Source organism: Puma concolor, chromosome B2 (assembly GCF_028749965.1).
Source record: "Puma concolor isolate L17-30 chromosome B2, mPumCon1.1.hap2, whole genome shotgun sequence".
NCBI classification, from domain to species: Eukaryota; Metazoa; Chordata; class Mammalia; order Carnivora; family Felidae; genus Puma; species Puma concolor.
The window spans coordinates 82,653,769-82,678,936 of record NC_141671.1 but is presented as its reverse complement, the minus strand read 5'-3'; the positions used below and the strand labels follow the sequence as shown (position 1 = coordinate 82,678,936).

The following is a 25,168-nucleotide window of genomic DNA, read 5'->3' as shown; positions in this document are numbered from 1 at the left end:
CAACTCAGATCATGATCCCAGAATGTGGGATCAAGCCTCAAGTCAGGCTCTGTGCTGAGCATGGAGGCTGCTTGAGATTCTTCAGCCCTAAGTGCGTTCTCTCTCTAAAATAAAAAATAAATTAAATTCTTACATAGCTGTATGTACTTACAGATTATTTGTTTAATGTAGTTTTAGTCAAAAATCCAGTGGAGTTGAGAGTATGTTTGGTTTGAACTGGACAAAGTGATTTTAAAGTTCTTAGGAAATAAGTGCTCAATAGTTAAGATACAATCTTTATACAGACTGAACATACTTAAGTGTACAGTTTGATAACTTTTGCAATAAATGCATCTGTGAAATCACCATAGGGTACTGAGAGTCTCCACAATTCCAGAAATTTCCTTGTACCCCTAGATAATCTATCCTTCCTCTACGTAGCCCCTTTCGCAGACAACCATTAATCAGCTTGCTATAACTAATTATTTGGCATTTTCTAGAATTTAATCCTATAGAATATAGTCTATTTTGGCTGGTTTTCCACTCAGCATAATGATTTTGATATTCACCTAAGTTGCTGCATATATGAATGGTTTGTCCCTTTATTATTTTCAGCAGGGTTCCATTGTACAGATGCAGCAAATTTTGTTGATGCACTCAACTACTGATGGATAATTTTTGGTTTCCACTTTTTGGCTCTTAAAGAAAGCATCTATGAACATTTGTGTACAAGTCTTCACGTAGATTTCTTTGGAGTAAATACTTAGAAATATAACAGCTGAGTTTTATGGTAGGTATATGTTTTAACATGTTAAGAAACTGCAGACCTCCAAAGTAGCTGTACAATTCCATGTTTCCACCAGCAGTAGTAGAGCAGTATTAGAGTTCCAGTTGCTCCACATCCTTGTCAACATTTGGTATGATCAGTCTTTTTTAATTTTAGCCATTCTAATAAGTGTCTAGTGGTATCCTACTGCAGTTTTGTTTTTTTTTTTAATCTTTATTCACTTTTGAGAGACAGGGAGAGACAGAGCATGAGACGGGGAGGGGCCGAGAGAGAGGGAGACACAGAATCCCAAGCAGGCTCCAGGCTTTGAGCTGTCAGCCAAGAGCCCGACGTGGGGCACAAACCCACGAATCAGGAGGTCATGACCTGAGCCGAAGTCGGACGTTCAACCGACTGAGCTACCCAGGTGCCCCTCCTACTGCAGTTTTAATTTGAATATTTCCCTGATGACTAATCTTGGCATGTGCCTGTTGGGTTTTCATATAGTTAATTTTGCATAATGCCTGTTAAAATCCTTTGTCAGTTTTTTAATTGGGTTGTTCTCTTCTTAATACTGAGTTGTAAGACTTCTATATACTCTTGTTACAGTTTTTTGTCTGATCTTTGTGCAGTGAATATTTTCTCCCAGTCCATGGTTTGCCTTTTTCATTTTCTTAGTATTTGTCAAAGAGAAAAAGCTTTTAGTTTTTATTATATAATAGTGTTGTATATTAGTTTCAGGTGTACAATATAAACAATAATTCTGTACATTTCTCAGTGCTCATCAAGATAAGTGTACTCCTAATCCCTTTTATCTATTTCACTCATCCTCTCACCCATCTCCCCTCTGGCAACCACCAGTTTATCCTCTGTACTTAAAGAGACTGTTTATTTGTCTCTTTTTTTGTTGTTGTTTTGTTTTGTTTCTTAAATTCCACATATGAGTAAAATCATACGGTATTTGTCTTTCTGTGACTTATTTCTCTTAGCATTATATACTCTAGGTTCATCCATGTTGTTGCAAATGGCAAGTCTTCATTCTTTTTTATGGCTAGGTAATCTGTGTGTATGTGTGTGTGTGCGTGTGTGTGTGTATGTGTCAATGTATATGTATACATGTGTATTTATACACATACATACACCAAATCTTTATCCATTCACCTATCATTGGACACATAGGTTGCTCCCATATCTTGGCTATTATAAATAACGCTGCAATAAACATGTGTGCACATATCTCTTTGTATTAATGTTTTCATTTTCTTTGGTAAGTACCCAGTAGCAGAATCACTGAATCAAAGGATGATTCTATTTTTTCATTTTATGAGAAACCTCCATACTGTTCCCACAGTAGCTGTATCAGTTTGCATCCTTGCCAACACTTGTTATTTCTTGTGTTTTTTATTTTAACCATTCTGACAGACGTAAAGTGATATCTCACTGTAGTTTTAATTTACATTTACCTGATCATTAGCCATGTTGAGCATCTTTTCATGTGTTTGTTGGCTATCTGTATGTCTTCTTTGGAAAAATATCTGTTCAGGTCTCTGCCCATTTTTAATTTACTTATTTGGGGGTTTTTTGGTGTTAAGTTCTTTATATATGTTGGATACTAATCCCTTATTGGATATATCATTTGCAGATATCTCCCATTCAATAGGTTGCTGTTTTATTTTTTTGATAGTTTCTTTCACTTGCAGAAGCTTTTTATTTTGGTGTAGTCCTAGCAGTTTAATTTTGCTTTTGTTTCCCTTGCCAAAGGAGACCTATGTAGAAACATGTTTCTAAAGCTGATGTCAAAGAAATTACTAGCTATTTTCTTTTAGGAATTTTATAGTTTCAAGTCTCACATTTAGGTCTTTAATCCATTTTGAGTTTATTTTTACATATGGTGTAACAAAATGGTTCAGCTTCTTTTTTTTTTTTTTTTTTTTTTTTTTTGCATGTAGCTGTCCAGTTTCCCTGGCACCATTTGTTGAAGAGACTTTTTTACATTTCTCCGATTGTAAATCTTGTCTTTCTTGTCGCAAATTAATGGACCATAAAAGCATGGGTTTATTTCTGGGCTTTCTGTTATGTTCCATTGATGTGTGTGTCTCTTTTTATGCCAGCACTGTCCTGTTTTGATCACTACACCTTTGTAGTGTATCTTGGAATCTGGGATTGTGATACCTCCAGCTTTGTTCTTCTTTTTGAAGATTGTTTTGGCTGTTCGGTGTCTTAATTTTGATGAAGTCTACTTATTAATTTTCTTATTTTATGTTTCATTCTCTGTGTTCTGAAAAATCTAAAAGGGGGTGCCTGGGTGGTGCAGTCAGTTAAGCGTCTGACTCTTGATCTCAATTCAGGTTTTGATCTCAGGGTCATTAGTTCAAGCCCCACACTGGGCTCCGTGCTAGGCATGAAACCTACTTAAATAAAGTAAAATAAAGTATCTTTAAATAAAAGATTTTTCTTCCTGTGTTGCTTTAGACGTTTCCCAGTTTTAGCTTTACATTAGGTCTATGATCCATTTTGACTATTGTGTAATAAGGATCCATGTTCATATTTTTCTATACAGCTATCCAGTTGTATTCTAGCCCTATTCTTTGAAAAGATTTTTCTTCCCCCATTGAATCACCTTAAGTAAGCACCTTTGTTGAAATCAACTGACCATATATAAGCAAATCTGTTCGTGGTTTTCCTATTCCTTTCCATTGATTTATATCAAATTGTAGCCTTAGAACAAGTCCTAAAATCATCAAGGTTAGTTCTTTATTACAATTAAAGCTTTAACAATTTTAATATAAATTTTAGTATCAACTTACTAGTTACTACCAAAAAATTTAGCTTATTGGACTTTTGATTGGGATTGCCTTGAATATATAGACCAAGTTTGGGAGAGTTGACATACTAACAATATTGAATTTTCCAATCTGTGAACACAGTGATTTTCTCTGTTTATTTAGACCTTTTCTAATTTATCTAGGCAGTGTTTTTATAGTTTTTAGTGTAGAGATCTTGGACATTAGTCTAGTAGCTTCTATGAAAAGTAAAATCATATTCTTAGAACATTCCCATTTTGAGAAATACAGGATTAAGAACACTTGTACATAAAAATATAAATACCAGGAAGTTACTTGAAATACTGTATAATGACCAAATATATTTTTTAATTTAAAAAATACCCTAAACCTCAAAAATGTCTATTAATAGGGAAAACATTAAGTTATGGTAAACTATGTAGTTTTTTTAAAAGACTGAATTAAGTCTATATATGTTGATCTAGATTAATGTCCATGACCTATTGCTACATGAAAATAGGACACTGAAGAGCAGATATATGATGCTGTTTGAGTGAAAAAAAAAAAAAAAATTAAAGTGAAACAAAAAGCCTGCATGTATAATATGACATGCATATGAATACTGAAAACAGTAATGAAGGATACTCTTAACAAGTAGCGATCCCAGAAAAGGTAGGTGACAGTGGACAGATTATTACCTTTTTTATGTAATTTTGAATTGTTTCACATGTTTTTTTTTTCATTTTTTTTTCATTTTTTTAACGTTTATTTATTTTTGAGACAGAGAGAGACAGAGCATGAACAGGGGAGGGGCAGAGAGAGAGGGAGACACAGAATCGGAAGCAGGCTCCAGGCTCTGAGCCATCAGCCCAGAGCCTGATGCGAGGCTCGAACTCACGGACCACGAGATCGTGACCTGGCTGAAGTCGGACGCTTAACCGACTGAGCCACCCAGGCGCCCCTTGTTTCACATGTTTAATGAGAATAGATAACTTTATAATTTAAAAAGCTCAGCAAGTTTGAAGGAGAAGGAGACAGAAGTGACAACATTGGGAAGTCATGCATTAAAAGATGCAGTGGTCTGTGGGAACACTGGTTGCTGTTGGAGGGTGAAATTACAGGTGGTTTGTATTTCTGTATTTCTTTAATGTTTACTTACTTATTTTGAGAGAGAATCCCACCCCAGGCTCCACATTGTCAGCACAGAGCCTGACGTGGGGCTTGAACTCATAAACTGTGAGATCATGGCTTGAGCCAAAATTAACAGTCAGACACTTAACCAACTGTGCCACCCAGGCGCCCTTGTATTTCTGTATTTTCTAAAGGATTCTGCAACAAAAATGTGAATTTCTTAGTTTACAAAAAAGTGATTTCCATTTTTTTTTTTTTTAATTTACGTCCAAATTAGTTAGCATATAGTGCAACAATGATTTCAGGAGTAGATTCCTTAGTGCTACTTACCCATTTAGTCCACACCCCCTCCAGTAACCCTCAGTTTGTTCTCCATATTTATGAGTCTCTTATGTTTTGTCACCCTCCCTGTTTTTATATTATTTTTGTTTCTCTTCCCTTATATTCATCTGTTTTCACTTTAAGTCCTCATATGAATGAAGTCATATGATATTTGTCTCTCTCTCACTGACTAATTTCACTTAGCATAATACCCTCCAGTTTCATCCAAGTAGTTGCAAATGGCAAGATTTCATTCTTCTTGACTGCCAAGTAATACTCCATTGTATACACACCACATTTTCTTTATCCATTTATCCATCGATGGACATTTGGGCTCTTTCCATACTTTGGCTATTGTTGATAGTGCCTCTGTAAACATTAGGGTGCATGTGTCCCTTCAAAACAGCCACCTATAGCCCTTGGATAAATACCTAAGAGTGCAATTGCTGGGTCACAGGATAGTTCTATTTTTAGTTTTTTGAGGAACCTCCATACTGTTTTCCAGAGTGGCTGTACCAGCTTGCATTCCCACCAACAATGCAAAAGAGATCCTCTTTCTCCACATCCTCGCCAGCATCTGTTGTTGCCTGAGTTGTTAATATTAGCCATTCTGACAGGTGTGTAAGGTGGTATCTCATGGTGGTTTTGATTTGTATTTCCCTTATGATGAGTGAAGTTGAGCATTTTTTCATATGTTGGCCATCTGGATGTCTTCTTTGGAGAAGTGTCTATTCATGTCTTTTGCCCATTTCTTCACTGGATTATTTGCTTTTTAGGTGTTGAGTTTGGTAAGTTCTTTATAGATTTGGGATACTAACCCTTTATCTGATATGTCGTTTGCAAATATCTTCTCCCATTCTTTCAGTTGCCTTTGAGTTTTGCTGATTGTTTCCTTCGCTGTGCAGAAGCTTTTTATTTTGATGAGGTCCCAGTAGTTCATTTTTGCTTTTGTTTCCCTTGCCTCCAGAGACATGTTGAGTAAGATGTTGCTGCAGCCAAAGAGAGAGAGAGAGAGAGAGAGAGAGAGAGAGAGAGAAAGAAAGAAAGAAAGAAAGAAAGAAAGAAAGAAAAAAGAGAAAAAGAAAGAAAGTTGCTGTGTCCAAGATCAAAGAGGTTTTTGCCTGCTTTCTCCTCGAGTATTGTGATGGCTTGCTGTCTTACATTTAGGTCTTTCATGCATTTTTGAGTTTATTTTTGTGTAGGGTGTAAGAAAGTGGTCCAGGTTCATTCTTCTGCATGTCACTGTCCAGTTTTCCCAGCACCACTTGCTGAAGAGACTGTCTTAATTCTATTGGATATTCTTTCCTGCTTTGTCAAAGACTAGTTGGCCATACGTTTGTGGGTCCATTTCTGGGTTCTCTATTCTGTTCCACTGATCTGAGTGTTCTTGTGCCAGTACCATACTGTCTTGATGATTAGGGCTTTGTAGTATAGCTTGAAGTCCAAGATTGTGATGCCTCCTGTTTTCGTTTTCCTTTTCAAGATTGCTTTGGCTATTTGGGGTCTTTTCTGGTTCCATACAAATTTTCAGATTACTTTTTCTAGCTCTGTGAAGAATGGTGGTGTTATTTTGATAGGGATTGCATTAAATATGTAGATTGCTTTGGGTAATATTGACATTTTAACAATATTTGTTCTTCCTATCCAGGAGCATGGAATCTTTTTTCCATTTTTTTGTGTCTTCTTCAGTTTCTTTCATAAGCTTTCTGTAGTTTTCAGTGTATAGATTTTTCACCTCTTTGGTTAGATTTATTCCTAGGTATTTTATGTTTTTTTGTGCAACTGTAAATGAGATCGATTCCTTGATTTCTCTTTCTGTCACTTCATTGTTGGTGTATAGGAATGCAACTGATTTCTGTGCGTTGATTTTGTATCCTGCAACTTTGCTGAATTCATGGATGAATTCTAGAAGTTTTTTGGTGAAATACTATAGAGTATCATGTCATATGCAAAGAGTGAAAGTTTGACCTCCTCCTGGCCGATTAGCATCCTTTTATTTCTTTGTGTTTTCTGATTGCAGAGGCTAAGACTTCCAATACTATGTTGAATAACAGTGGCGAGAGTGGATATCCCTGTCTTGTTCCTGACCTTAGGGGGAAAGCTCTCATTTTTTTCCCATTGAGGATGATATTAGTGTTGGGTCGTTCATATATGGTTTTTATGATCTCAAGGTATGCTCCTTCTATCCCTACTTGAAGGTTTTTATCAAGAAACGATGCTGTATTTTGTCAAATGCTTTCTCTGCATCTATTGAGAAGATCATATGGTTCTTGTCCTTTCTTTTATTGATGTGATGAATCACGTTAATTGTTTTGCGGATATTGAACCAGCCCTGCATCCCAGGTATAAATCCCACATGGTCATGGTGAATAATTTTTTTAAAGTATTGTTGGATCCGGTTGGCTGGTATCTTGTTGAGTATTTTTGCATCCATGTTCATCAGGGAAATTGGTCTATAGTTCTCCTTTTAGGTAGGGTCTCTGGTTTCAGAATCAAGGTAATGCTGGCTTCATAGAAAGAGTTAGGAAGTTTTCCTTCCATTTCTATTTTTTGGAACAGTTTCAAGAGAATAAGAGTTAACTCATCCTTAAATGTTTGGTAGAATTCCCCTGGAAAGCCATCTGGCCCTGGGCTCTTGTTTTGGGGGAGATTTTTGATTACTAATTTGATTTCCTTACTGGTTATGGGTCTGTTAAAATTTTCTATTTCTTCCTGTTTCACTTTTGGTAGTGTATATGTTTCTAGGAATTTGTCCATTTCTTCCAGATTGCCCATTTTATTGGCATATAATTGCTCATAATATTGTCTTATTATTGTTTTTATGTCTGCTGTGTTGGTTGTGATCTCTTTCATTCTTGATTTTATTTATTTGGGTTCTTTCCTTTTTCTTTTTGATCAAACTGGCTAGTGGTGTATCAATTTTGTTAATGCTTTCAAAGAACCAGCTCCTGGTTTCATTGATCTTCCACTGTTTATTTTGGTTTTGGTAGCATTGATTTCGCCTCTAATCTTTATTATTTCCTGTCTTCTGATTTGGGGTTTTATTTGCTGTTCTTTTTCCAGCTCCTTAAGGTGTAAGGTTAGGTTGTGTGTCAGATCTTTCTTCCTTCTTTAGGAAGGCCTGGATTGCTTTATACTTTCCTCTTATGACCACCTTTGCTGTGCCCCAGAGGTTTTGGGTTGTGGTGTTATCATTTTCATTGATTTCCACATACTTTTCAATTTCCTCTTTAACTGCTTGGTTAGCCCATTCATTCTTTAGTAGGATGTTCTTCAGTCTCCAAGTATTTGTTACCTTTCCAAATTTTTTCTTGTGGTTGATTTCGAGTTTCATAGCGTTATGGTCTGAACATATGCATGGTATGTTCTCAATCTTTTTGTACTTACTTAGGGCTGATTTGCATCCCAGTATATGGTCTATTCTGGAGAACATTCCATGTGCCCTGGAGAAGAATGTATATTCTGCCGCTTTAGGATGAAATGTTCTAAATATATCTGTTAAGTCTATCTGGTCCAGTGTGTCATTCAAAGCCATTGTTTCCTTGTTGATTTTTTGATTAGATGATCTGTCCATTGCTGTGAGTGGAGTGTTGAAGTCTCCTACTATTATGGTATTACTATCAATGAGTTTCTTTATGTTTGTGATTAATTGATTTATATATTTGGGTGTTCCCACATTTGGCGCATAAATGTTTACAATTGTTAGGTCTTCTTGGTGGATAGACCCCTTGATTATGACATAATGCCCTTCTGCGTCTCTTGATACAGTCTTTATTTTAAAGTCTAGATTGTCTGATATAAGTATGGTTACTCTGGCTTTCTTTTGTTGACCATTAGCATGATAGATGGTTCTCCATCCCAGATTTACATTTTTTTAATGTTTTAAATTATACCTCATTTTTAAATTTTTTAATATTAAGGTTAATTCAATCTTTTTTTTTTAATGTTTGTTTATTTTTGAGAGAAAGAGAGCGAGCAAGGGAGGTGCAGAGAAAATGGGGGACAGATGATCCTAAGCCAGCTCCATGCTGACAGCAGAGAATATGATTCAGGGCTCAAAGTCCTGAACCGTGAGATCATGGCCTGAGCCAAAGTTGGAAGCTCAACTGACTGAGCCACCCAGGTGCCTCTATAACACTTTTTTTTTTTTTTTTTTTTTTAGTGTTTATTTATTTTGAGAGAGCATGAGCAACCCCAGGAGTGGCAGAAAGGGAGAGGGCAAATCCCAAGCAGGGTCTGTGCTGTCAGCACAGAGCCCAGTGCAAGCTGGATCCCACGAACTGTAAGACCATGGCCTGAGCTGATATGAAGAGTCAGATGTTTAACCAACTGAGCCACTCTGGATCCCCTTAAATTATAATACTTCTAAAAGTAGTTGTATCAGATGATTATAGGGCTTCATAAAGTGTATTCATAAGCATTTATAGCATATATAAGGTAACCAACCTGAGGAAGGCCTGCCTGCAAAGATAATTATTTTTAGATAATCAAGAATATTCTTTTCTTTTTTAATTGATCTTCTGTGATTACCACAGTCTATAAATAGTGATAAAAAGTCTAATAAATGAAGAGGGAAGGAAGGAAAATATTAAAAAAAGCACAGTATAATGAATTGGTCTATAACCATCTAGAAGAGAACAAATTACAACTGGCAGTTTCTCAGAGTACTTCTGCAGCCACATATATAATGAATCATAAATCTCTCTGCACCCCAGTAAGGTTTTTGGTTTGAAGCACATGAGGAAAGCGTCAGGATGGTGTATTGTCTCCCTTGGGAGAAAGAAATGAAGGCAAATTCATAAATCAATGAGGAATAAATCCCAATCTCTGCCCGCCACTGAGACACTCAGCTTGTAGAGTTGTGAGCAGACTCCATCAACAGAATACAGGTGTAGACAAAAAAATTTGCATAGATAAAGCACCTTTGTGCCTATGTGATCAGACTCTGAAACCAGGAACCAAAGGAGCTGGTTCCTTTTCATGAGCACATATCTTTACTAGCAATGAAATGGCCTTTAACTTTGCTTACTCTTCCTTTAAGTGGTAAAGGGGGAGTTTCCTGCTGTCCTTCAAGCCCCACCAATGGATGATACTTGTCAACCACTTGGGGGTGTGACAAAAGACCAGAGAAAATACTGCAGAGAAATACCTTAGTTTTAAAGCTATTTTCATTTATTCTCACACTTAGGAAGCATCAGATGAGCCTACTTTTTCCTATACTAGCCATGCCAACTATCACGGTTAGAACTACATGCTGCTAACATAAGTGACTATCTTAAAAGCAACAGAATGCACGTACCCTTCGTGTAGGTTGATATATCGAAAAATACAGGAAATCTGCTTTTACAGTTTTCTTTGTCTAAACAGGCTAGTACCTGAGCCAGTTTTGCTGCCTGAAATGTTTAAACATTGCTATAATTGTTCCTTAAAACTGTTTGGGAGCTGAACAACCTGCCATTTCCCTTAAATAACAACCTGTCACAGTGACAAATGTGTAGGTGGTTGGTCCGCAATGCAAAAGTAGTCTGTTGCAGCCCATGTATGAGCAAGAGGCAGGTTCGTTAAAATGAAAGAATAAAATTTACCCCTACTCAGACACAGTGCTTTGGTTATTTGAGGGGAAATGTTTTATTTTATACTTAAAAATAGTCAAATGGGACTTACAAGTATTAAATATTTGTTCCTTAAAAGATTTCCTTTACCACTTTTCTTCCAAATTCTCTTAGTCTGCTGGCTGTTAGGAATGGGGCATTTTATTATCCATTAAACTGTGACATTTCATCTCATAAGACTGCCCTCTACAAACTGATTTCAAGAAAACGTGGATACACTTCTTAACTTTGGTGAATAGCCATCTTGCTTTTTCAGTGATTTTTTTTTTTTAATATATAAAGAAATGGAGGGAAGAGAACCATAGTAGTGAGAACAAGGTCATACTACTCACTGACATGACAATCTCCAGTTTTTATTATTTGTAATTCCAAGATACGTATCCTATTCTGTAGGATGTAATGTAGATGTAATGGTAACAAGTACATTTCTGCTTTCTCCCCTATCAGCATTCATCAGATTGCTCCCAGATGCTAGGAAGAAAGTGCAGTCATCAGATGTGCTTCGCTTTGGAGCCTGAAAATGAGAGGGTTATAGCTGACTGTGTGAATAGCAATTCCCTGGAGGAAAAAGATCTGGGAGGCAGACCCTGGTGCTGGCCCTGCTTTCCATACACAGGATGGCCTAGACCAGATTTTAAATATCTTTACCCTCAGTATTATTAATGTTACCTACTCCTTTCTCCACTAGGGCAAATTCCCTTCTTCTAGTACATGGACCCAAGGTGTTGATGATAAGGAAGAATGAATCAAAATATTGGGAGGGGAAATAGAATTGAATGTGTATTTGTAGATTCCTCATTTCCGGAAAGATTCTAAGTCCTCTCGCTTACAGTAATAACAATGTTAACAGAAATTCTTCATAGTCCTTTTAAAAATGTTACCTTGATTTAGGAATCAGTAAATGTTCTGTGAACAGATGTAAAAGTCAGGCTTCCCAATGAAGATCTCTTAAGACTGTAGGGAGAGTCCTGGATTTGGGCCAAATCACTGCTGCTCTGCACAAGGAATGTGCTTGCAAGACCAGCATAATGGAAAGAGTCTGTCTCCGATAAAATGGCAGGGTAGCGTTCCCAGATACAGACAGCATATGACCCCTTGTAAGTCTTGCTGTATTAAACCTGAGGGACGCCAGGAGAAACAGCTGCCTCCAAACATAAGTGGAAATTGAACTTAATACTCTAATCATCATAAATTGTAGTGATTATTTGTGTAAAACCGTAAGTGTGCGCTATGACTAAATGAGTCATTTACAGAATATCCTTTCAGTTATTAACTTGGCATAAATAGTAATCCCTGAAGATTAAGTTGAACACTAATCACTTTGAGCATTCAAGGACCTTTTGTAATCCTGAGTTTCTTATTTACATATGATAATTTCCCTGGTGGTAGCTGAGTAGGGCTGATCGTTGCTATGTAAGCAATAATGTATGACCAGGCAAGCTGGAACAAGGCATGGAGTTTCCCCCTCTTCTCCCAATTCCTCCCCTTCCTTCATTCCCAATTTGAGCCTAATTAAAACTCCTCAGAACTCAGCTCGGCTTAACTAGAGGGCCAAACAAGCCCTGAAATGCTGACGCCTCCTCCATTTCTGCCTGCTGGGTCAGCTCATTAAGGGTCTTGATTGTATAGCACATCCATGGTGGCCTGACCACAGGTTGGGGAGGGGGGTTGCGAGCTTCAAGAGCAAAGAAGCAGAATACACCTCAGCAAGTAAATTAACAATTTGCCTGACTTTTTAAATGCATTTTAAAGATGGATTTTAATTTTTTAAGGTAATATGTGCACCTAGTTTCAAAATCAAATTTATCTTCCAGCAAAATGAGCAACTTTTGCCCCACCTCTCACTATCAGTCTGTTTACCTTGTTAAAATCCATTTTCAGCTGAGTAGATTTGAAGATCTAATTGGCTTTATTCAGCAATTCATGAATTGAGCAACATCACATCTAGCAAGTAGAAAGGAGCTTTGAGGAGCTCTATAAAATTTAAGGCTTTCATAGCCAGAAGGGGGTATGGATGAGGAAGTCATTTTTAAGAAAGGGTTATTTCAGGCAACGTCACTTTCCTTTGGGGGGAGGGCAGGAGTCTATCATGCAGATTAACTCCCTAGTGTTGACCAGGAATTTCTGACAGATTGGTTCCAAATTCCATTCCTGGGAGAGACAACAACCACAGTTAGGTTAGGTATTAACCCATTTAGCTGAAATGGGGCTTATCACAGGTGACTCCCTTTGGGGTCTGTTTCTTTTTTAACAACCCCATGCTTGTAAATAATATGTTTATACAGCTATTTACTTTTGAATTCTGCACACCAAAATTTCGACTTCATATTGTAGTGGAGGATTTAACCAATTTATGCACACCTCTCCCATTTCCCCTACCCTTTCATCCCAATATAGTTAGATCAATTTTGGATCAAATCACTCAGTATTGCATTATGACTATATAACTAGTGTTCACAACTAAGCCAAGTAAGGTCTGACTGTAATTATATTGCCTTTCTCTTAAAACCATTTGTTTCTCCTAGTACTTTTTTTCATTTGTCGATAGATGATCACTTTTTTTTTTTTTTGGTAGTTTTATGGTTTTATTAACACAAATACAACATGCACATAAGCTGTCTGTTCATTTTCTTCGCTGCACAGCCTGGCATAGGGACTGGTGACTCTGAGGGCCAGCTGGGCTGCTCTTTCCACAATGGCTTTGCAGTTCTGGGGGGAGACATGGTGAGCAATCTGCACAGTGAGATTTGTTGCACATCAGCAGCACTTCAAGCTCCCTCACATTATGGACTAGTGTGAGAAGTAGGGGAGATGATTCATTTTCGGAAATACCAAATAAAAGCTGTGCTGTCTAATTAACAATAGGTTTAACAACCTATTGGAAATATGTATGAACCCCCGGCCACAATGGAGTCCCAAACTCTTAGACACTTCCTTGTTCTTTCCCTCTCTGTTTTGCGGGCTTATTTTCATGGGCTTTGCAATAAGCATACGCCACAGAACAAAGGGAGGAGAGACTGAAAGTGTCTGCATCACCTCCAGGAATGTGCATTTGTTCTAATCAGACTACTTTTTGCCTTATGTGGACATAGATGACATCAGGGTAAGGCTGTAACCTCTGTAGTACTCAGCCAATGAGGAACCAGGGGAGGGACTCAGGCTAAGAAATAAATTGTCTGCTGTAACTGGCCCAAGTGTGCCTGTTAGACACCTGCTCTTGCAAGAATGTTGATTAAAGCCTCACTTCACTGTGCTCTGAGACTCTGCGTCCCTCCTTTGGGTTGATGGGCTTATTTCTAACACTAGGAACTTCCGGAAGCCACTGGGCAGCATGTGCTTTGTTTTCCTGTTGCTCCCCTAACCAATGCTGGGCATCAAGATCTGGCCCTTGATTTTTCTGCACACCCTATTGTCCATGCCTCTGGGTTTCCACCAGTTGTGCTTCATTCTGATAGATCAGTCTGACTGGTGCCAGATGAACTTCTTGGTCCTCTTTTTAACAACCTAGTGCTTCACCAGAGGTCTGAGGGCAGCCATGATACCAAGTAGGAGATGGTTGCCACCTCCACAGGCAATGCCAAGGAAGAGCTAGATTTATCACCTTTTAAAAATGAATGCTCCAACAGATTCATCACCCACACCTATTAATAATTTTTCATATTCTCAAACAGTTGCAGATCTATTTACTCTCTGAAGCCATCATTCTGTAGACACCCAGTACAATTCCCTGAGCTCCCATACAAACTCGGTGCTCTCCAGGCCAGTTCTGAGCTGTCATCCTGTGGCTGTGCTATGTCATCCAGCAACTTCTTTAGAAGAGGCACAAGTGAGGTAAACTTTCTGATTCATGAATATGATATGTCTGACTATGTCTTTATTCCAGTCTAGCTGCCCAGTGGCCTCTACATTTCTCCCCAAGATATACCCAGTTCTGTAGTATGTTCATCCTCGGAAGGCTGACACCTCCAAGTCAGAAGACCCTATAATGGTCTTCTTGCTCAACTGTTTTCTGGAACATTTTACGCTGGGAGAACTCATCTTTTAGTTACATACTTCTTTTTTTTTTTTTTTTTTAATTGTTTAATTGTTATATGCTTAGGCCTTTTCTGTCCAAGGACATAGACTGTGTTGAGGGGAAGAAGTCAAAAACTCAACGGCCTGAAATTGACTCTCCTTGGCCCATGAGAGTCTGGCAGTTGTCCAAGACAAAGAATGTAGGGTAGTATTCTCTTGGGCTGCCATCTGTCCAGCTGTTAGTGCCGCACCTCACTGTGGGCTACAAGTTGTGGTGCAAGGCTCACATGTTCTAACACCTGACCCTAAAGAATAAGGATTGGTCAGTCTCAGAGGGATGAACTGTCCATAAGAAATCAACACCATTTTTTCCTAAAAGGAGTCAAAGCAATTTGATATTCTTCTGACAAGGGAGAGGGAAGGGGCATCTAGGGTGCTGCTCAAATTAAGGGGAAATGGAAGGAAGAAAAAAATTTAAAAGGAAGATTTATGTAAAAAAGATTTCCATCTTTACCAGCCCTCTCCCTTGCCTCTGTGGCGGCTGGAAACGAGAGATTTGCATTTTGAGCTGCCTTTACAGGTTGGGGTGGCTGAGTCACCTACATGGGGCCAGTGGCCAGAAGACTGCTGAGGGGCTCCTGAAAAAGTCTTTTTTCAGACTTCTTTTTTCAGACAGACTTTTGCTCCCATCTGTCCTTCCTGCTTAGGACACTGTGAGGACCTAATACATACATAGAGCCATCATGTGATGATGGTGACAAAAAGCCCACCTGTAAGGGTGATGGAGCAAAGGATGGGAATGACCTTGATGAGCTGCCCCATCAGCCCTGAGATCACACTCTCCAGACTTCTTGTTAATTAGTAAATGTCCCGATGCAGCAAGCCACAGCAACTTGGATTTCCAGCCACTTGGAGCAGATAGCATGCCTAACTGATACCACCAGTCAGGGAGAGCCTCTTCCTACTACTGTATCTCTGCCATGATCCTCCATGTGACTTGGCTCAGTCCTGTCCACACACTGGGACTGTGGGCCACTCAGGAACTCAACATAAGGTTTCCCCTTACTGCCCATCTGGCTCTGAGCTTATGCCCTGATAGGATAACAGCTTCCCTTTAGGACTGGAGTCCTGCCTTGATCTTGCCGATTGTAGGCCCTAATTCCGTCAACACCACCATCAAATATGTTAGCAACTGATCCAACTCAAGGTGTCCAATTCCCTGCCTATCTGGCATCCAAATATGGTCTCTTGCCAGGTGTTCCATACTGTAGCCCATGATACCCTGCTAGAACTTTCCAAGGTCAGCTGCTTTCCTGAATGGCCAGTTACCTTCTACTGGGCACCAAGCTCCACCTGCCTGGCTGAACCACCTTCCTGACCTTTAGTGGAGTTTGCTGATCCTTCCTTTCTCAATCCTTGCCCAACCCCAAGGAGGTGTCTGGCTCCATGTCTTGTCCCCTGAGTAACACATGTGCCAAGTAGATGACATCTAGGCCATCTACATCCTCTACATGGTTGCTAGTCTGGATTTTAATCCCTTATTCTTAAAAGAGATTCTTATTCTTATATTCTTTAATCCCGTATTTAATTCCCTTTTATTCTTATAGAATTAAAAACTGCTTCTACTTTTTGAGGCAAATGGGGCATAAATGCTCACTAAAGGTTAATCAGAAAGTTGATAGAGTCAAAAAGTAGCAATGGTTCAGTCATGTTGATTTTGCTTAGCTAAAGAAAAAAACCGAAGAAGTATTTTCCATTTTTTAAGTTTTCCTCAGACTGTCTTAGATTTAGCTTAGATTTAGACCTCAGACTGTCTTTAGCTTTTTCTTATCGATTAAGTCTTTAATATGAAAATTAAGTTAAAGCTATGCTATCAAGAATGTTGTTTCTTTTTCTTTCGGTAGGGGATGATTCTTTCAGTCTAGGCATTCAAAAGAATGCTTTTTTTTTTTTTTTATCAGTTTGATAAGTGGGAAGTTACCATGACAACCAGACCAAGGTCCCTAAGGCTGTTGTGGCTTTAGAAAGATGTGTTTCGCAGTGGGGTGTATTGCCGGAGTTCACTACCCAGGCAGGTACCTCCAGTCTGTCCCTACTCTGCACATAAAGCAGAAAGAAGCAGGTGGAGCTGTGCAGACAGGAGGTCTCTCTCAGCCATTGTAGTATGCACAGCAACTCCTGTTCTGTTTTCCCTTCCTCAGAAGGTATTTGTTGCTGCTGCAAATTCCAGCCACTATTCTGAGTGTATTATAAGCGTTAACTTGTCCAATGTTCACAAAACCTCTAAGGTAGGTACCATTATTATCCCCAGTTTACAGATGAGGGCACAAAAGCATGGGGAGGTGAAATAATTTGCTTGAGGTTTGGTAGCTAGAGCATGGCAGAGGTGGGACTCAGTCAGTATAAGCAGCTTGGGCTCTTAACATTATGCTGAAGTCTGAACATCACTCAGGGATGTAATAGGTGAATGTTTTCAGGAAATGTATAAGGTCCTGAGTAACACTGAAATGAATATATTTTATTTTTATTTTGAGAGAGAGAGAGCGTGCATGAGAGGGGGAGGAGCAGAGGAAGAGAGAATTTTTTTTAATATTTATTTTTGAAAGAGAGGAGGGGGAGGGAGGATGGGTGGGGAAGGGGCAGAGAGAGAAGGGGATTGAGGATCCTAAGTGGGCCCTGTGCTGACGGCAGAGAGCCCAATGCGGGGTTCAAACTCATGAACCATGAGATCATGACCTGAGCTGAAATCAGATGCTCAACCAACTGAGGCACCCAGGCACTCCCGGAGACAGAGAATCTTAAGCAGGCTCCATGCCCAGTGCAGAGCCTAACTCGGGGCTTAATCTCATGACCATGAGATCAATATCTAAGCCAAAATCGAGAGTCAGATACTTAACCGAGCCACCCAGGCACATTATTTTCTAAAACTTGGATTCTCAAGAGTAAAAACTTGACCAGTACTTGCAAAATGAGGGTGAAATGTCCATTAGAATAATACATCTTTACTTAAAAATAAGTTATTTGTGAATTGCTAGTGTTCAGATTAAAGAGCTAGAAGTGTCGTGAAAAAGGAAGGAAAATATGAAAAATTTTCATACTGAAAAATTTCCTACTGAAAAATATGTCAGCATTTTCGATTCTGTGCTCTGTATGAACAAAAGCAATGGTGAGAGGCTTGTTCACCATTGAGAAGTCTATGGAACTATGATTAATATTGTATAAGAATGTAGATATTCTGGGGGCGCCTGGGTGGCGCAGTCGGTTAAGCGTCCGACTTCAGCCAGGTCATGATCTTGCGGTCCGTGAGTTCGAGCCCCGCGTCAGGCTCTGGGCTGATGGCTCAGAGCCTGGAGCCTGTTTCCGATTCTGTGTCTCCCTCTCTCTCTGCCCCTCCCCCGTTCATGCTCTGTCTCTCTCTGTCCCAAAAATAAATAAACGTTGAAAAAAAAAATTAAAAAAAAAAAAAAAAAGAATGTAGATATTCTGAAAAATGGAAAGAAGCAAGCATTTCAACAAGGGATAGTATCTGTGGGGAGGGTGGGAATGGAGATTTTCAGAGAAAAAAAAGGAATGATGTTAACCGAAAACTCAAAGGAGACCTCGAGGGGAGCCATCTTGAGTGCTGACTCCTTTCTCGTGAAAGAATTCATCTATCCTAGTGTATGATGCGAGGCATCAGGACAAATGAGTCTCTGCCTTAAGGCATTCATAAGTTAATGGAAAAAAAACAAAGGGGTAAAATAGGCAACTGCCACCCATTGTGATATGTGCCATCATAGAATTAGGTCAGAGTACTAAAGGGAATTCTGAAGGGGGGGCCCTATATATAGTAGCCTGGGGCCAGAACCACATCTGGAGAGAAGGGATGCCTTGGCTGAATACTGAAGGTTGGAGAGAAGTTGGCCAGGCAAACATTACGGGGAAATGTTTCAGAATAGAAGCACAATGTTCAGTGGCCTCAAGTGAAAGAGACTGTGATACCTCTTTTTTTTTTTTTTAATGTTTATTTTTGAAAGAGAACAAGCAGGGGAAGGGCAAAGAGAGAGGGAGACACAGAATCCACAGCAGGCTCCGGGCTCTGAGCCATGGGCACAGAGCCCGATGCAGGCAGCGCTCAAATCCATGAACCGTGACATCATGACCTGAGCCACCCAGGCGACCCTTAGACTACAGTACCTCTTGAACTCCTGAGGTTCAAGACCGAGGGTCCTTCCTTAGGGCTGGAGCAGAGGCTGTGAGGTGGACAGGGTGAGGTGGGCCAGGGAAACTGAGAAGGGTCAAGGTCATGGTGACAGGTATGTCCCTGGGGGGATATGGACCAATTGGCAGCCCCAGGGAGCCTTCGTCCAAGTCACTGTTGTGCGTTGCATTCTTCCTGCATCCCTGCTTTCCTCATATTCCCCTGCCATCCATTCCTGCAGAAATCAAAAGTCATAACATGTAGACTACTGTAACTGTCCCTGGCTTAAAACTCTTCAGTAGATTTCCCATGGCATTTACGATAAGATCTGAGACACCTATAGGCCTACAAATCTTTACCTCATCTGGCCACTGTTTTCCCCTTCAGCTCCATCCACACCCACTTCTTGCCAGTGGCATGTTCTCAACAACCTGCTCCCAGCTAACTCTTGCTCAGCTGGGACCTTTAGGTCTCAGCTTAAACTGTGCTTCCTAGGAGAATCCTTCCTTGATCCCAGTAGGCTCCTTTGTTACGTTTTTCTGGGGTTTTGGGGTTTTCTTTTGTTTTCTTTTTTTTTTTTTTAGGTGGAATTCACGGAACAGAAAATTAACAATTTTAAAGTATATAATTCAGTGGCATTTACTACATTCACAGTGTTGTGCAACCACCACCTCTGTCTAGTTTCAAAACATTTTCATCATCCCAAAAGAAAACCCTGTACCATTATCAGTCATTCTCTATTCTTTCCAACTCATGGCTGCAGGCAACCATCAATCTGTTTTCTGTCTGTATGGATTTACCTATTCTCGATATTTCATATAAAAAGAATTGTATGATATGTAATATTTTGTGCCTAGCTTCTGTTCAGCTCCTTTACATGATTAAGTAAATTTCCATTGTATAGATACTACCATGTTTTCTTTCTCTATTCTTCCACTGATGGACATTTGGGTTTCCAATTTTTAGCTATTGTGAATAATGCTGCTACGGACATTTGTATACAGGTATTTGAGTACCTGTTTTCAATTCCTTTGGGTGTATATACCTAGGAGTGGAATTGCTGGTCATATGGTAATTTTATGCTTAACTTTTTGAGAAACTGTTAAACTGTTTCCCTCCATGGTTGTATGGTTTTGTTTTGTTTTTAATAATCCTATTCATCTGCCTATATCCTTTTCTTACCTACCTTACAAACTCTGTAAATGTGCTGACCATATCTGATTTATTTACCAGAAGCTAACAAAGTATGCACTCAAAAATATTTGTCCGCTGAACAAAGAAATGAGTGAATGTGACAAAACTGATTCACGGTTTGAACAGATCACTCAGGGTACAGGTGATGGGTGGGTTGGAGGGCCAGATGTGTGACAGAAACCAGCAGGGGCTGGCTGCATTGATCAGGAGCCTGATTGGACCCATAGACTCAATGAGAGACCTTCCTCCAAGTTGTCATCACCACCAGAGCACAGCCCAGTGCACTGCATTATACCTGTTCGTTTGCTTGATATCTTCCCCCATTTGTCCGTGAGTTCTTTAAAAAAAATTTTTAATGTTTATTTATCTTTGACAGAGAGAGAGAGAGAGAGAGCATGAGTGGGGGAGAGGTAGAGAGAGAGGGAGACACAGAATCTGAAACAGGCTCCAGGCTCCGAGCTGTCAGCACAAAGCCCAACGCGGGGCCTGAACTCATGGACAGCGAGATCATGACCTGAGCATAAGTCAGACACTCAACCGATTGAGCCACCCAGGCACCCCTGTCCATGAGTTCTTTAGGACAGCTACCACCAAGTTTTTCTCCACTGCCAGGTAGTTGCACAGTAGATTCCCAACCAGTGTTTGATAAATGCATGAGTGAATACAAATGCAGAAACAGATAGTAACCGTATGATCTTAGTGAGGCAAGATACATAACTTTTATTTATTTATTTATTTTGAGAGGAAAGGCAGAGAGAGGGAGAGAGAGAAAGGAGAAGAGAGAATCCCAAGCAGGCTCTGTGCTGAACAGAGCCTGATGTGGGGCTCAATCTCACGACTGCTAGATCATGACCTAAGCTGATATCAGAAGCCGAATGCTTAACTGACTAGGCCACCCAGGTGCCCCAAGATACATAACCATTTAAGTCTTAGTTTCTTCAGTGGCAAAATGGAGACAGTGATGGTCTCTGCTTCATAGGATTTCTGTGAAGAGTAAAAGAAGTGAAGCCACCAGGGCTCTTGGCACTGGGCTGCCCATGGCAGGCCCTCACTAGTGGCATCATGCACTCTTTATCACTGCAGATATAATTAGAGCAAGTGACCTTCAGATAAAGGAACAAGATTTCAGCCTAAATGACAGAAAAACATTCTAATGTAAATTTTATGAGAGCAGGACCACATTCATGTTGTTCCCTTTGGTGTCTCCAGTGCTTGACACAGGGCCAAGACAAACTATCCACCAACTGTGTGGTAAGTGAGACTGATCAAAGGTAGGAGTGGGAAGCCTGTGAGGTGAAGAGCTGTTCATCACTGGAAGTAGGCAAAAACTGTCCACCTGTCAGAGATGCCGGAAAGGAAAGCCTACTTTGGCAGGACAACAGTTGAGGTGGCCACAGAGATCCCTTGCAATTCTGGGATCGTTTATGTCCTTTGATTATCCTTATGAGACAGCAGACTCCTCCAAGGCATGAGTTGGGAACAGAGTAATACAAATATGTCTGTAGGGGTAGGGGCTACGGAACATAGTACTTTTCTCATCTTTCATGGGCAAATGAAAGCATTTTAAATGCTTCAGAACTGAAAATGATGAAAGAAACTGAAATTTGGAATTTTCTGAGGAGCCTGAGTTTAAGGATGAAGGAAAGCTTCATAGAAAGTGAGGAGCCCAAATCTCAAAAAGATATCTGTACTCCCACAGATATTTGGCTATTCACAGTAACCAAAGCATGGAAACACCTAAATGTCAACAACTGAATGAATAAAGAAAATGTGGAGAGAGAGAAAGGGAAAGAGAGTGTGTACAATAGAATATTATTTGGCCTTGAAAAAGAAGGAAATTCTGCCATTTGCAACAACATGGGTGAACCTGAAGGACATAATGCTAAGCAAAATAAGCCAGACACAGACAAATACTTCATCATCTCATTTACACGTGGAATCTAAAATAGTCAAACTCACAGAAATAGAAAGTAGGATGGTTGTTGCCAGGGTCTTAGGGGAGATGGGGAAAATAAAGAGACGTTAGTCAAAAGGTACAACTTTCAGGCAAGATGAGTAAATTCTGGAGATCTAATAATGTACAGCATGGTGACAGTAGTTAAGAATATGTATTGTATACTTAAAACTTGTGAAGAGGGTAGTTCTTAAGAGTTCTTACCACACCCAACACATACAAAAAAGAAGATGACAACTATGTGATGCTAGATACCTTAATTAGCTTGGGGCGCCTGGGTGGCTCAGTCCATTAAGCATCCAACTTCCAGCTCAGGTCATGATCTCATGGCTCCTGAGTTCAAGTCCTGCGTCAGACTCTCTACTGTCAGTGCACAGCCCACTTCTGATCTTTTGTCTCCCTCTCTCTGTGCCCCTCCCTCATTCATTTCTCTCTCTCTCTCTCTCTCTCTCTCTGTCTCAAAAATAAATAAACATTATTTTATAAAAGGAAAAGACATTATTAATACTTAAAAAAAATTAGCTTGATTGTGGTGATCATTTCACAATATACACATGTATTAAAACCTCAAGTTGTACACCTTAAATATATACAATTTTTTTAATTTTTGAATTATGCCTCAAAAAAGTTGGTAAAAAAAAAGCTAGGAGTCTAAGACTCAGATAATTGTGTTTTACTTAATGTACTTCTCTTTAGCAATTGCAAAAACTTTTGTATTTTCCAATTGGAAAATTCTAAATACTATTTTCACTGTGGTAAATACACATGACATGAAGTTTGCCATTTTAACCATTTTACCATTTTTAAGCGTACAGTTCAGTAGCATTAAGTACATCTGCATTGTTTTACAACGTTCCATTTCCAGAACTTTTTCATCATCCCAATCTAAATATTTTTAAATATTAATGTCACCTAAGAACTCTGTTTAGAAGATGGAGGTAAACTGTTGATTAGCAATTAGCTTTTTTAAAGAAAGGAAAACCGGGGCGCCTGGGTGGCGCAGTCGGTTGGGCGTCCGACTTCAGCCAGGTCACGATCTCGCGGTCCGGGAGTTCGAGCCCCGCGTCAGGCTCTGGGCTGATGGCTCGGAGCCTGGAGCCTGTTTCCGATTCTGTGTCTCCCTCTCTCTCTGCCCCTCCCTCGTTCATGCTCTGTCTCTCTCTGTCCCCAAAATAAATAAAAACGTTAAAAAAAAAAAAAAAAAAAATTTTAAAAAAAAAAAAGAAAGGAAAACCAATAGACTGTCATTTTTCCAGGATCATCTCATGAAGTTGCTTTCCTATGAAATAAAGTAGCTGAGTTTCCTGAGTAGAAAAGGTGCTTTCAAGAGATTTTCTGTCTGTAAACTGATTTACATGTCATTTGTTTGAGGGTTCAGAAAGATTAAAAACCATATAGATTTCATGCATAGCAATCACAGTGGTCAATAAACACCCTCAAAACCTTCTATTCCAAGAGTCAATAATTGAAGCTTTCCAAGCATACTATGGTGCTACTACAGAAATGAAAATCACCAGCCTCAGATAATTTGGTTACTTACTTTATTTGCACCTATTTGAACTACAGTTGCTTTCACAGCAGGAGTGTAATAACTCCACCTGCCCATATCAGAATCTCATAGATAAGACATGAAATCCATTAACAAGACATCATTTTTTGACCACAGAGGTAGTTTCTGTTTCTTCTCCAGCTGACCTTGCAGGGCATCCCCAAGCAGCTCTGTGTGCTGGGCTCCACTGGCGGGCATCAGTGCGGAGGTGGGCCTGGGCCTCACACATCACATAGTCACCCAGGGGCTCCACCAACACAGCCAGCGACAGTTCCTGACGACAATGCACAGCAGGCCCACTCAGACCGATTATAATCAGCTCATATTGCTTTATTTTACTTCCTTCATTTGATAGAAACAGAATCACCAAATTCAAAAGATTCTTGAGCAGCAAAGGTGAATGAAACAAATAGCTAATATCAGACACCATTTCAAAAGCAACTGCCTGGGTAAGCCTGTAATAGAATTTCCCAGTTTACAACTCTGAAGATGAAGAAGGCAAGTTACCATGGAAACAAATACTCTCTTTAAAGAGAGACAGGCTCCTCTCTTAGTCTGAGCTCTTTCCAGAAGGGAGGAGGGGAGAGAAGGGGAAAGGCAGGCCAAGGATCTTCAGCGAGAACAATGAAGTTTTCTTCTCATTATTGAAATACTACCTATGAAATTTGCTTCGAGGGTCAGCTCAAGACTGTTTCATTTTCTTGGCTGTACTATTTAAGAAAAAAACAAAAAACCTCAAGTCAGATATTTTAAGATGTGTAAGCAAAATGACATTGTATTGATCATTTCTTTAATTTTTTTTCTTTATTCAATTAATGACATGTTGGTGACAAGTGAAAAACAATGGCAATACATGACATAAAAGGCAAAGAGGACTCACTTTTCCTGGTCTCCTTATTCCCAGCACACACTCTCTGAGGTAACACTCTGTTGGCTGTTTTTCTCTGCCTCTGCCTTGTTCATGGATATATACAGTAAAAAGATTATGTACAAACAGGAACCCCAATTTAAAAATGGGCAAAGAACTTAAATAGCTATTTCTGCAAAGAAAATATACAAATAACCGGTAAGCGCATGAAAAGATACTCAACATTAATGATTAGGGAAATGAAAATGAAAATAAGATCTCATGGGACGCTCGGGTGGCTCAGTCAGTTAAGCATCCGGCTCCTGATTTCAGCTCAAGTCAGGATTTCAACTTGTGAGTTCAAGCCCCATCGGGCTCTGTGCTGACAGCATAGAGCCTGCTTGGGACCCTCTGTCTTCCTCTCTCTCTGCCCCTCCCCACTCGTACTCTCTCTCTCTCTCTCTCAAAAATAAACATTTTAAAAAATGCTTAAAATGAGATCTCGCAATAAGATACCACTTTACACCTACTAGGGTGGCTGTTATAAAAAAATAAAAAACAAAATTCCAAAATAGCAAGTATTGTTGAAGATGTGGAGAAATTGGAACTATTAGGCACTGCTGGTGGGAATGTAAAACAGTACAGTCACTCTGAAAAACAGTATGGTACTTCCTCAAAAAATGTAAAACAATTACCATATATTCCCCAGATTCTACTTCTGGGTATATAACCAAAAGAGTTGAAAACAGGGATTTGAACAGATATTTGCACACCTACGTTCATAGCAACATTATTTACTATTGCGTTATTTTTTTTTTAATTGAAGTGTAGCTGATAC

General features: G+C 39.4%; 1 long non-coding RNA gene and 1 pseudogene across 5 annotated transcripts in view; both read right to left on the bottom strand.

Moving 5' to 3' along the window:
* Positions 1 to 13,156: 13,156 nt before the first annotated feature.
* On the bottom strand, positions 13,157 to 14,129 carry LOC112862712 (large ribosomal subunit protein eL32 pseudogene; annotated as a pseudogene).
* Positions 14,130 to 18,590: 4,461 nt separating this feature from the next.
* Positions 18,591 to 25,168, bottom strand: part of LOC147581083 (uncharacterized) — a 186,345-nt gene continuing 179,767 nt past the window's right edge. For 2 of the 5 annotated variants that reach the window (XR_015251392.1, XR_015251389.1), the window contains 2 exons: positions 23,630 to 24,437; positions 18,591 to 19,021 (listed from right to left, as the gene is read on the bottom strand). This is a non-coding gene — a long non-coding RNA (uncharacterized LOC147581083). The remainder of the gene's footprint in view (positions 19,022 to 23,629; positions 24,438 to 25,168) is intronic. The other 3 variants (XR_015251391.1, XR_015251390.1, XR_015251393.1) reach the window with 3 other exon arrangements.